Source organism: Cryptomeria japonica, chromosome 3 (assembly GCF_030272615.1).
Source record: "Cryptomeria japonica chromosome 3, Sugi_1.0, whole genome shotgun sequence".
Lineage (NCBI taxonomy): Eukaryota > Viridiplantae > Streptophyta > Pinopsida > Cupressales > Cupressaceae > Cryptomeria > Cryptomeria japonica.
This window is the reverse complement of record NC_081407.1, coordinates 759,917,585-759,930,064: the sequence shown is the minus strand read 5'-3', so window position 1 is coordinate 759,930,064 and position 12,480 is coordinate 759,917,585. Positions and strand designations below refer to the sequence as shown.

At 34.2% G+C, this 12,480-nt stretch overlaps 1 pseudogene; it reads left to right on the top strand.

The window, feature by feature from the left end:
- Window positions 1-8,677, top strand: part of LOC131058122 (pectate lyase-like) — a 29,291-nt pseudogene extending 20,614 nt beyond the window's left edge.
- The last annotated feature ends 3,803 nt before the right edge of the window (window positions 8,678-12,480 follow it).

Genomic DNA, 12,480 nt, shown 5'->3' with positions numbered 1-12,480 from the left:
TATTATTTGAATGCCTCTACAATAAATTGTTTAGATTAAAAAATAGAAAGAATTTTTAAAATCACAAGACTAATATATAAAATAGGGTAATAAGGATAGTAATGAGAGATGTAATACCCCGCTAGAAACCCTAAAGAAAAACAACACAACTAGGCAACTAAAGGGTGAAATATATATATATTTTTAAAAGAACAAGTGCACTAATTATAACCATTGTACATATAATAACACATCGGAAGACTAACACATGATTCCCTAAGGGTTACCAACAAAGATTACTCCGTAGATTATATTAACACCACGGTAAATCCTATTGTTCAACTAATTAGGAAAATTAAATGCTTAAGATAAAATCTACACATACATCTAAATTCCATAATGAAAGAATTCAAAGTACTCCAATGCATTCATTTCTCATAGTTCATATATACAAAAGATTAAAGCAACTGAATTAACACACATTCCAATGACTCCCTTTTACAATATCCATAAATAGATGGTTACCAAAAATACCATGAATTACAAAGTTACAATATCAGGGTTCCATAAAAGTTTGATGCAATGACCACAAGGTCTCAACTGAACAATAATCACAAACATGAGCTGGTACATCAACCATGAACCAAGAAACACCAGCGAATCTCTTCCTCGCTTGAAGATACATTCCAGAACATCCGATGGGGAGTGGCACTACCAGCTGGCCATGTGATCCCAAAATGGAACCACCCCATCGTGCTAGGAGATAGTAGAAAACCCTCAAGAAAGCAATGTAAGACAAGTACGAAAGAACTGCAAGACTTCGCAAACATCCATGTGACTCAACTCACAACACTAGTGACTCTAAGGAGAGAGTGTCACTGCATAGCTTAAGATGGATACCATGGTACAACCTCCTAGGTCTCGGTTCTCTATCCTGGTAACCTCTCCTGGCTTCTGGCTCCAACTAAGTCTCATGCGGACCCTACCAATCCTTTCATGAAGACAAGGTGGTAAGTTTATCATTCTAGGCCTTCTCATAACATTATGAGCCCTGTACAAGCACTACACCTATGCACGAGGTACATTATCTTAATTAATATTTATTCTACCCACCCCCTAATCAATTATTAGGTTATCACTTCTTAATTGACTTCCGATGGGTTATCCTGTCATCCACTTCGGGCATGGCCCCTGCTCGAAACCCACTCTCTCTCATAGGACACTACAGGAAATTTCTCTCTACGAGAACTCTGTGGCAAAACAGACAGCCATACCTAATCCTGACAAAGCACAAGTGAAGGATACACAATCACTAACCAAAGATTGACCATTTGGAAAAAACACATAGTGGCTCACATCAATAAGGTTATACATCAACACCCGACCAAGGAAATATAATAACATAGGACACAATGACAACTCAACCAGAATTGTGACAAATTATAAACTTGACTAGAAACACCATTTACACAAGATCCTAATATAGAAAATCTTTTCTTAAAATAGAAAAATGCATAAATAGATTTCAACTTAAGACTTCTAGAAAATAAGAATTACAACTAAATTAATACACTATTTAATAAGTCATAAACCTAATGTTTCATCTTTTTTTGTAGTTCAACTTCAAAGTTTCTCTCTCTATCCTCTGACTCTGTTTCTAGAGGATTGGGTGATCTAATTTTCTAAGAGTTTCGCTAAGTTTAATCAACCAACTTTCATGAAATATATCATTAATGCATCTAAACTTGCATGATCATAATTTATTGATTGATATTGTGACTCTAACTATTTCATAAATATAAATCTAGATCATTCTTAATCTTTTAAATCCTTCCAACAAAACATACTAGATTTGAGCCTACCTCAAGAAATGCGATCCATGGTTATTACGATCCTTGATAACTTCAAATTGTTTGCAATATGTCTGGATTCCGATGCTTTCCTTCTCGGCACTCTCCTATCTCACGAGCTCTCTATTCCTAGTCCTTATCCTTCCTATATTCTAAGAATTTCTCTAATAATAATAAAGCAACTAACAGTCATCCAAGACCCTAACCTCTAAGTTCGACACTAAATAAGAAATGACCATCGTCAATCTTTTACGACTCAGTCATAAACACATCAAAATCTCCATTATCCTCTATCTTCCTCCCCTCTAACTTCCTATCTTTTTCTTTATTTCTCTTTGCTCCAACTTGCTATTTGCTATCTTCCTCTATATCTTTTCCTACCTTCTCTTCTTCATTCCATTCTCTAATCCTTCGTTGCATCTCACCCCCTCTTGTCTTCCAACTCAATGGTCTATATATATAGGGTTGTCATCTACCTTCTTTCCTATTTTCAGGCTATCTCTCCTAGTGGTGGATTGATTCTAAATGACACCACTCATGATTTTATTGCAACATAATAGTCCTAAATGATTTTGAATTCTTATGTGTTCACCATACAAAGTTATACATTACCTACTTCGTGACACCAACCACCATAGTTGTTAAGTCCATAATTATAGATTATCCATTCATCTATTTCAAACGATTAATAATACATTTTCAATAATCAACGATATAAGCAAAATCACATAAATAATCGTAACCTATATTTAAAACTCCCAATTTCACACTTCCTTAAATAATAACCAAAATTAAATAAAGAACCTACCTCTTTACGCTTGAAATTGGCTTGGAATGAACTCCTTCGTGCCTCCTCTAATTTGACCTTCTTCTTCCTTGATGGCTCAAGAGTTCTCTCACAAATCTTCTATTCTCCTTCTATCTATGCTCTAAAATGCTCCTCGGCTATTTTCTCCCTTTTTCCTCGAGCTTTCACTATTATTTATACCGTTCTCATTCTAAATTGGTTGCTATAATCTTGGCGCTATGCATCGATTATTTTAAACAATTAACAGAACTGCTCACCTCTACTCCATGTCTACCTATCTTCTATGACTCAATCTTGGCCATAATAACGACATCACTAATAATTATAAATCTTTCTTTTAGTTCTAATTGATTCACAACTCTAAGGGATTGCATACATGTCGACTAAGCTATGCATCGATTATTTTAAACAATTAGCAGAATTGCTCACCTCTACTCCATGTCTACCTATCTTCTATGACTCAATTATGGTTGGCTTAACAATAAGTGCTAGATATCGAATGCAGATCCACATACCTAGCGATCTGTTTGGATGGAGAAGTTACATTACCGTCATTGCCACGCAGAGTTTGGTTTGCTTTCAAACACTTTAGTGTTTGTCAAGTGCAGGTTTGTCGGTATCACTGCCAAGTCTCCCTATCCATCGACCATCGACCTGCCAAGTCTCCGCCATGTTTCACCGTGAGTCGTGGTGCCTAGGTCAACCAACCCAAATCTATAGATTTAACGTGGGTCATGGGGTGCCAGGACAACCACTTGCTATGGTTCCTCTGTCATTTACTACCAGTCGTGGTTTGCTAGTCTACTGGTTTAATCAACTTCTCTGTCATTTCACCGTGGTTTGGGGTGAGGGGGGGTAATCGGTGGTGTCGACTCCCTCCATTTCTATACTTTCCACGTTAACTTTCCAACTGCCATAAAGTTTGAGTGGCTGCACGTGGTTTACGTCTCTTGCAATGTGGTTTACTTAGCATTAAACTCCATTGCTCCACCAACTAATTCTGCATTCAACTACTGGTTTTGCCTACGTGTTGGTATATTGCCACATATCGACTCCTAGTACTCGTTGTTCTTAGCTCTAAGTTAATCGATAGTTTTTGTTTAGTTTGGCCACCCTAATGGTCATGTAACATGTCGCTTATCTAATAAAACCCGCCACCTTTTATATAACATGCGACTATCTATAATTTACAATGTAACCTTTAAACTTAGACGTTTTAAAGTTATAATATATAATCATAATTTACGTATATGCTCATATTCATAACCATGAGCATATACATAAACATGTTTTATGAATATTTTTATAGCATAAGACAATAATCGCAATATTTACAAAATCACCTTAAAATATATATGCGAAAATATGTGTGTTTGATAAAATCAAAGTTATTAACTACCAAATATATTTAACTCGCATCAATATAAAAACGGTCATTAATAAAGATACATTTTCTTATTCAAAAGACAATAAATCTTTCTATATATGGTACGTTAGGTCGTAAAATTCAAAATTTCAACTTATAATAAATCACATTAAAATAATCAATATAATTAGTCATAAACTATATTCACCTTTGAATATATATAAGTTTATGATCGATTCCTATTATTTCAAATACGTACAACTATAGTATAATTTTGAAAACAAAACATTAAATATAGTTTCAATAATTTACCCACTTCTACACGTAGAACATTAAATCATAGAGTCACTATTTAATTCACATTATTAACAATTTTTCACCCTTCAAAGAGAAATAAAATGTAACATGCAATAATTAAAATCACTAAACACGCAACTTGAGCAAACCTCAAGTAAATACTCACAAAAAATCAAACAACAAAATACGAAGGCCGAACAAAGTGACAGGATGACCAACTGACAACACTCACACGAGTGTAACTGAATAAAATAGGGTCAACTACTATCTCCTCCACTTCCATCGGAAAGTATAAAGCATGCTCAAACCTGTGAAGGCAGGTGGAGATGATACCCCATGCCTACCTGGTACTTGTACCTGCAATATCCTACATCACCGAACCACACATGCATATATACAATATAGAAAACACAGCATACACACCGATGAAAGAGAATCGCGACGTTCCTTGTCTTACCGAAATGAGCGAAGGAAAATTGTCCCCTTGCATCCAATACACTCGTAGACACACAACATATAATTCCACATTGCATAGATAAAGTAAAGTGTCAGTACATAGCAATAATCCACAAAATGCCATAAATCAAAACTACTGAAATACTGGAAATAAATTATGCATCTCAAATCTAGATAAAGCATGAAATAATGTCATATAAGTCTGAAAACCAATCATGGTAATGTATCCACTGAAAACAACCAATAATAAAATATAAGTCCAATGAGTTCAAATGAGTAGGGGTACTACAAGAGAAATGAACTCTTGGGTCAAGGGTAAGATGTAAGCCCTTATCTCTTACCATATAGAAATAATAAATTTTGTTTTTATTTTGTGATTGTTGAATATTGAACTCTAACTTAGTGAAAAATTTAATGAAAATATCATAGTTTGTTTTTTAAAATGTAAAGGATAAGGGTGGAATTTCATATTAATGCCATGTTGACATGTTTGTATAGTTTCTTGACCAGATGATAGTTCCTTACCATTAAATGATTAACCATCTCTAAATTTTATGACTATATATATAAATATTAAATGGATTTGATCTTATATTGTGATTGTTTGATCATGACAACACCTTTTAATCAAAGGAGTGATTACATGAATATGATATTGAATATTATAATCAAATCTAAGGTAGAAAGTTTATTCTAGGATAGAAAAAATCTTCTATTATCAAAATATTTGATCCAATTAGATTTAATGAATGGAACTAAGTTATTTATGATAATCATTTCTTATCAATTTATAACATCTTAATGATATAATGTTAGTGAATTTATGCATCATATAATAACTCATGAATTAGTTGTTAAGTATATCATTTAGAAGATTTAAGAATGAATTAGCATTTAATATGTCTTGCATGATATCAGGTTAATTAGATAGATTGATAGTTACCTTTTCTTTTGTACTCTTATACATGTGTCTGTGTGAGTTTTATACTCTCAAGATCATGTTATTGGTATTCTTATGTACTAATGTGTTTGAAATCAGTTTTTATGCTGAATTTTATTATCAAGAAGATAATACTTGTTAGATGCTTCTATTTTCATATGACTACTTTGTATACTTGTGCATTCAATTATTGTTTGTGTAAATGGATGGTGCTAAACACGGAGAACCATAGAAGGATTGAGTATCAACCTCTATATATCTATCAACAAAGGACTTAAAAAGATGCATTGGGAAAAACATGTTTTATCAAATTTTAATATAAGACCATGCTACTACTTTTGATCATTCCAAACTCAACCTCTTTGCCATATCATAATATTGTTATATAAGTGTGTGCACACGCGTGCACACACACACACACAAACAGAGAGAGAGAGAGAGAGAGAGAGAGAGAGAGAGAGAGAGAGTCATGCTACATAGATTCCATCACTCCTACTTGTTTAAGAATTCTCGACATCTTTGTGTTGGGCCATGTATTCTTCATGCCAAGAAGAGTTTGAGGGGAGCGTAAAGATTTGTGGTTGGGTAGATAAGTTCTTCGATGATGCTCTCACCCAATGTGTTCTTATTGGAGGTAGTGTGTCGAGAGTTCCTATTAGTGTTAACTTTATTTTTGTACTCTTTGTAATTGACCTTTTGATGTTATGTAAAGGAAATTGTTTCCTTATGATACGGCTTGTCAATGGCTTTTGTACTTAGACATCATGTTTCCATTCTAATATATTTGAACATGTTATTTTAAATGTTTTAGAATAATGTGTATTTTATGCTATATGATTATTTTTCAAACGTCGGGGTCAAGATTCCCCCTTCGCTACAGATTTTGCAGATGACGATTTTGTATATAAGATAGCCCGAAGCCATAGCATGTAATACAACCATTGCAGGTTTTCTCCTATCCAAAATGGCGAGCAGACAAGCCTAACAGCCATTGTTTCTTTTTCTTGCTGTCTTTTTCTTCAAGTTAGTAATGGTGGAATCAATAAGAACCCCCTTCAATATGACTAAGGCTGAGAATAGTGATAAATATCATGTTTAGAAGCCGGAGCTTATAGTTCAAATGGTAAAAAGGTAACCATCTCGCCTTTCAGATGATTTAGACATTTTAGAGAATTTATTTATGGTAGTATAGAAATGAAATCCAATATCTTATTGAATTTAGTACATTAGTATGAAATCCTAAATGACAACGTTTATTATAAATGTTCTATTTATTCTTATGCTGTTCCTCGACGTTTTCTTCACTGTAATTTCTATAATACTATTCTTGTAACTGTAGCTGGTATGCAGCAGTTTTAGAACAAATTTCTATCACCCATATCATCATGCCATTGGATAATTAACAATTGTCGTCGTTGAGACAGATTCAATGAAAGAAAATTCACTACAGAAAAGATATTTAAGTCAGTTCAATTAAAAGAATTTCAAAGTCCTAGCATTTTTTTATAGCTAGCATATATTATAGACAGTTGAGATTATTTACTTCAAGAACTATTGTGCAGGAGTTTAAATAATTCGAAAAGAAAGCTGAGCTCGTCCGAAACGGGGAACCCCATCGATGACTGTTGGCGTTGTGATCCTAACTGGGTTAACAACCGAAAGAGACTGGCTGATTGTGCCATCGGATTTCGCAAAAAGGCCATTGGAGGTAAGAATGGCAGATTTTATATAGTTACAGATCCAAATGACGATGACCCGGTCAATCCTCGACCTGGCACTCTGCGGCACGCTGTTATTCAAACCGAACCTCTCTGGATTATTTTCCAAAGAGATATGGTTATTCAGCTCAAGTAGGAGCTTATCAAGAACAGTTATAAGACTATTCATGGTAGAGGTGCCAATGTTCATATAGCAATTGGAGCTTGCATTACAATTCAGTATGTGACCAATATTATCATTCATGGAGTTCATATCCACGACTGTAAACCTGCGGGAAATACAAATGTTAGGAGCTCCCCGACACATTATGGGTTTACAACCAAGAGTGATGGAGATGGGATTTCCATCTTTGGATCAAGCGCAATTTGGGTTGACCACTGTTCATTGTCAAGTTGCGCAGATGGATTGATCGACGCCATCATGGGTTCCACTGCTATAACCATTTCAAACAGCTTTTTCACTCACCATGACAAGGTGCTCAAAACTACTTTTTTGGTCTACCATAAATATACTTTTCTTTGAAATTAGGTTTCACAATTGTATTTTTTATCCAAGGATTTTAGGGTAGGGTATTAAAAGCCTATTACTAGACTTGAACGAAAAAAATGTGAGTATTTATTAAATTGTCGATAGAACGCTATTTCTCAAGTCCAATATTTATTGGCTTTTTCTAGGTGATGCTCCTGGGACACAGCGACGCCTACACCGAGGACATCAAAATGCAAGTAACAGTTGCTTTCAACCACTTTGGAGAAGGGCTTGTTCAACATATGCCCAGGTGTGAATAGAATTTTGTAACAAATTGTATTCCTTGCACAAAGACCACGAATATACAACTTGCTGAAGTTTATTTGCTCAAGTCTTTAAGATATTAACGTTATGATGCAGATGTCGACATGGATACTTTCATGTGGTGAACAATGATTACATCCACTAGGAAATGTATGCAATCGGGGGAAGTGCAAACCCCACCATTAAACACCAAGGCAACAGATTCCTTGCTCTTGACTATCTATTCCACAAGGAGGTAGAAGACCTATACAACTCATGTCTCTTATATCTTTAGTATTCAACGGTTGTAGTATAGTTATAGTATGGGTAATGTGCAGGTTACAAAGCACCAAGATTCAAATGAAGGCAACTGGAGATCAGTGGGAGATCTTATGTCAAATGGGGCATTCTTCACAACATCAGGGGCTCTATCACTAATGTTCCTCTATTGTGGGCTCTATCACAGCAAGTTCGGGTGTTCTCACCTGTAGAAAAGGTTCCAGTTGTTAGACCAAATGCGTGCATTATAGACAAATTCTTAGGAATCCCTCAATTCTATTACTTTGCAAGCATGAGCACATAGGAATGAGGCTTCTTAGTTATTTTAGTTTTGTTTGCCGACACTCTCCTATCATCTTTCACTAAAGACGAATATATGGAAAATATCTAATAATATTTTTCTCCAATTTGAAGCATAGTGGTAGAACGGCAAGCCAGTGTTTGTTTATATTATCTCAATTGTCACTTAAAAGCATTTCATAGGTAAATCTCACAAGAACTGCAATATATAGATAGGAAATAGTTGAATTTATGTTCATACCATTAATTCCAAAAACTAATTGACTGCTCCTATAAGATTTTTATTGAATATAAAATAGAGTATAATGAACTCACAAGAATGTGAGACATTGTAACATAGAATAGCCTTTCAATTTAGGTTAATTAAATAGATATAATCAATTTATTTTATATTAGTTTAGATTAAATAATTTAAATTAGTAGTTGAAAAAAAAAATTGTGTAAATTGATGCTATTTTAGGAAATTAAATTTATAAGGGTATGGATATTTTATTAATATACTTAATGATTAAGGTAATATTGGTGCACTATAGTTTCTACTCACTTTCATATCAAAGAAGAAATAATTTGGAAACAGTCAATGTCAAAAATTCTATACAAAATCTTAATTGATCTTAGGTTTATTATGTGATTGTAGATTGATTTTACACTACACATATCTAATTTGTAATCCTGCACCTTTTCTATTATTATGTAGACTTTTTCTCTCTGATTTTAGTATATTCTCTATTACTCATTGATTGTTTTGATTAGATAAAGTAGGAGAGAGCCCAAACCTCTACATATAAACTTTACCAAGCAACACAGAGGGATCTCATAAGGAGTGAGAAAACCAACAAAATTGACAAGGTCTAAATCGAACACATGCTGCCCAAAAAAGGAAAAGCTAAAAACTATAAAAAGGCAAACTAGCAAGGCAAAGTAGGGACATAAGGGGAACAAGGCTACAAGCAGCCTTAAGGAGATGGGAAAGTCCTAGACGTTTGAATCCAAACTCAATTCATGACCTCATGAGAGGAGTAGGTTGAGAAGAAGGAATAGAATTTTGTAAAGAATGTCTCCCATGATCCACAACAAGATTTCTCTTACCCTTACAAGATGAACCCAAGACAAAGGGAAAAATGTCAACCTTTTTCCTAATGATGCCTATCAAAGAGAACCCAATAGTAGAAGACAACAAAGGGCCTTGCACCATAGAGGGGCAATAAAAATAATTAAGATCCTTGGAGGAAGAAGAAGAAACCTACATCAAACCCAACAACCCATCTTTTCAAATTTAGGAACACCTTGTAAGAGAACCAAGGACCTCCTAGAAGAACCCTCTTACTATCCTCCAAATAATTTATGAAAATAATAGACAACCATGTGAAAGACCTATTACCACATGAACAACAATAGACTAATGAATATAAACCCATTCATATATAGTCTCTATGTTAGGTCTTGGCCTCAAGAACTTACCAATGAGAGTAACCTGTAACCTATAAAATGCCTTATCCACCCTTTGACTAGGGATACAAGGGAAAAGGCATTGCAGGACCAGTGGAAGAGGCTTCAAACACCGAGTATAGTTAGTGGAGAGCCATCCTCTAAAGATCTACCTGACAAAAGTCATGGAGAAAAACTTAATCTTTAGCAATGATTGCATCAGAAGGGGATAGTTGAAGGGCACCTAAAGTCCTCCACCAACAAAGAGAGAGAGGAAGTAGGGGGAATAACACCATCTAGAGGAGAGGTGGTCAGAGGGACATTAAAGACACGTGCAACATCTAGAGGAGAGTTGGAAGGAAGACATCAGAGACACTCACACGCATAGTGACATTAGCCACAACAGGACTAGAAAGAAAGTCCCTACATAGTCAAACATTAGAGGAGGGAGCATCATAGTAGGAGCCTAGCATAGGCTTAGGGAAAGAGCCAACACCAAGGAGCCAATAATCATATGGATGGAAATTTATTGTTGTATACACCTAAAAATGGTCTGAAGATAATTAATTAAATAAGCAATTATTTAATTAATCCTCCTTCCTAATTTAATTGAATTCAATAAGTAATTTGATTAAATTTCCCCTTTCATCTACTTATTAATAAATCTAAGGATTTATTAAATAGGTTCATTTCACCCCTTTAATTAATTAATTCAAATTAATTAATTCCCTCCATCGAAATTCATTTCTTCTAAATCCTAATTAATTAAAACAAATCAAATCCATTAGTTGTTGAGATTAATTATCCCTTTTCATATTATTTGAATTTTTAAATTCAAATTCTCCTAACTTCTACCACTCCTAAACCTAACCCATTCTACCTACCACCGTGTCCCCTTTCATGCAACATCTTCTATAACTTTGTGACACTTGTCACTAAGTGTTCCCTTTCATCCAACCCTTCTAGAAGCCTCTTGACACTTGTCACCATAGAGATGACAAATTTTCCCTTTAATCCAACCCCCTTTTCTATCCTCCTCCAATTTAACCATTGATATCTTCAGATCAATATTGACCATTGATTCTTGCCACATCACCCGTAGCCTTGTAAATCATATTAATAGAGCTCATTTTGGAGCTTTGAGGGTCCCAATATCGATGGTCCCAATTTCATGTGCCAATTTCATATCATTTGATCCCATCTCATTCTCATCTTATGCATTGTTACTATAGGCATCTAGCTTATAGTTTATCAGTTTTAGCAATGTTATCATGATCAATTTTAGCTTAAATCTTAGCTTAATCATGCTAGATCAATCATTCATGTAGCTTAATCATGCTATTCTTTCTAGATCATGCATTTTCAGCATTCAAATCCTCCAAGTGTAGTCAAGTCACTGGAATTTGCATAATCAGATCTGAGAGCATTTTCATTCTCGCATTTACTAGGAGGCAATAAGTCGATTAGCTATGGTTTTGTCTTTCTTTGATTTAAATCTTCTAACCATGCTTGTAATGATTTATTGAGTGCATTGTGTTTGCAGGTACAAGTACACTTCACAGAGCATGACAATTATTTACAACTTTGTTTCAAGTATTATTTTGCCAAATTCTAACACTCAAGGAAAAAATTATGCATTTTTCTTAAAATGGTAAATTTGTCATACGAGAACAACTCTTCTGACAAATATATCTACTTTTGATGTAATTTATACAAAATTTGTGAAATATATGCAAATATACTAGATAGATTTTTTTTAGTGTACGAATAGAACCTAGTTATTTTTTTTTCTTTCCATTGAGAGGAAGATGAGTTTCTAATACAAAATTAAAAAATAGTTCCATAAAAGATTTCAAATTTGTAACTTTGATTTGTAACTTTGTCCCCTAATCTTTGATTTTGGTGAAATAAAAGTCAATTATGACTTTCTCAAACCTTTTGGATGCTTTGGAAATGCTGAAAAAACTTCCAATATTACCAAAATGCTACAATCAACCAAATCTCATAGGAACATAAATATGCAAACTAGAGTATATAGATTCTTAGTTTTCCTTTAAATTGTCTCGATTCTCTAACTGATCCATGGATTTAGGAGACGAGAATACTAGATTTTGTAAAAAAAATAGCTACCTATTAGTCTAAAATCTCTCAAAAAATCATATAATAAAATGAACTGTACTAGACACCAAGCTTGTTACCTTTGTTATGCTGCATTGTCCTTGATGACAAAAAGGTTTTGGTGACTATATAGCTTTATCTCTATGAATAGTGGACAGGTGTAAGCAGA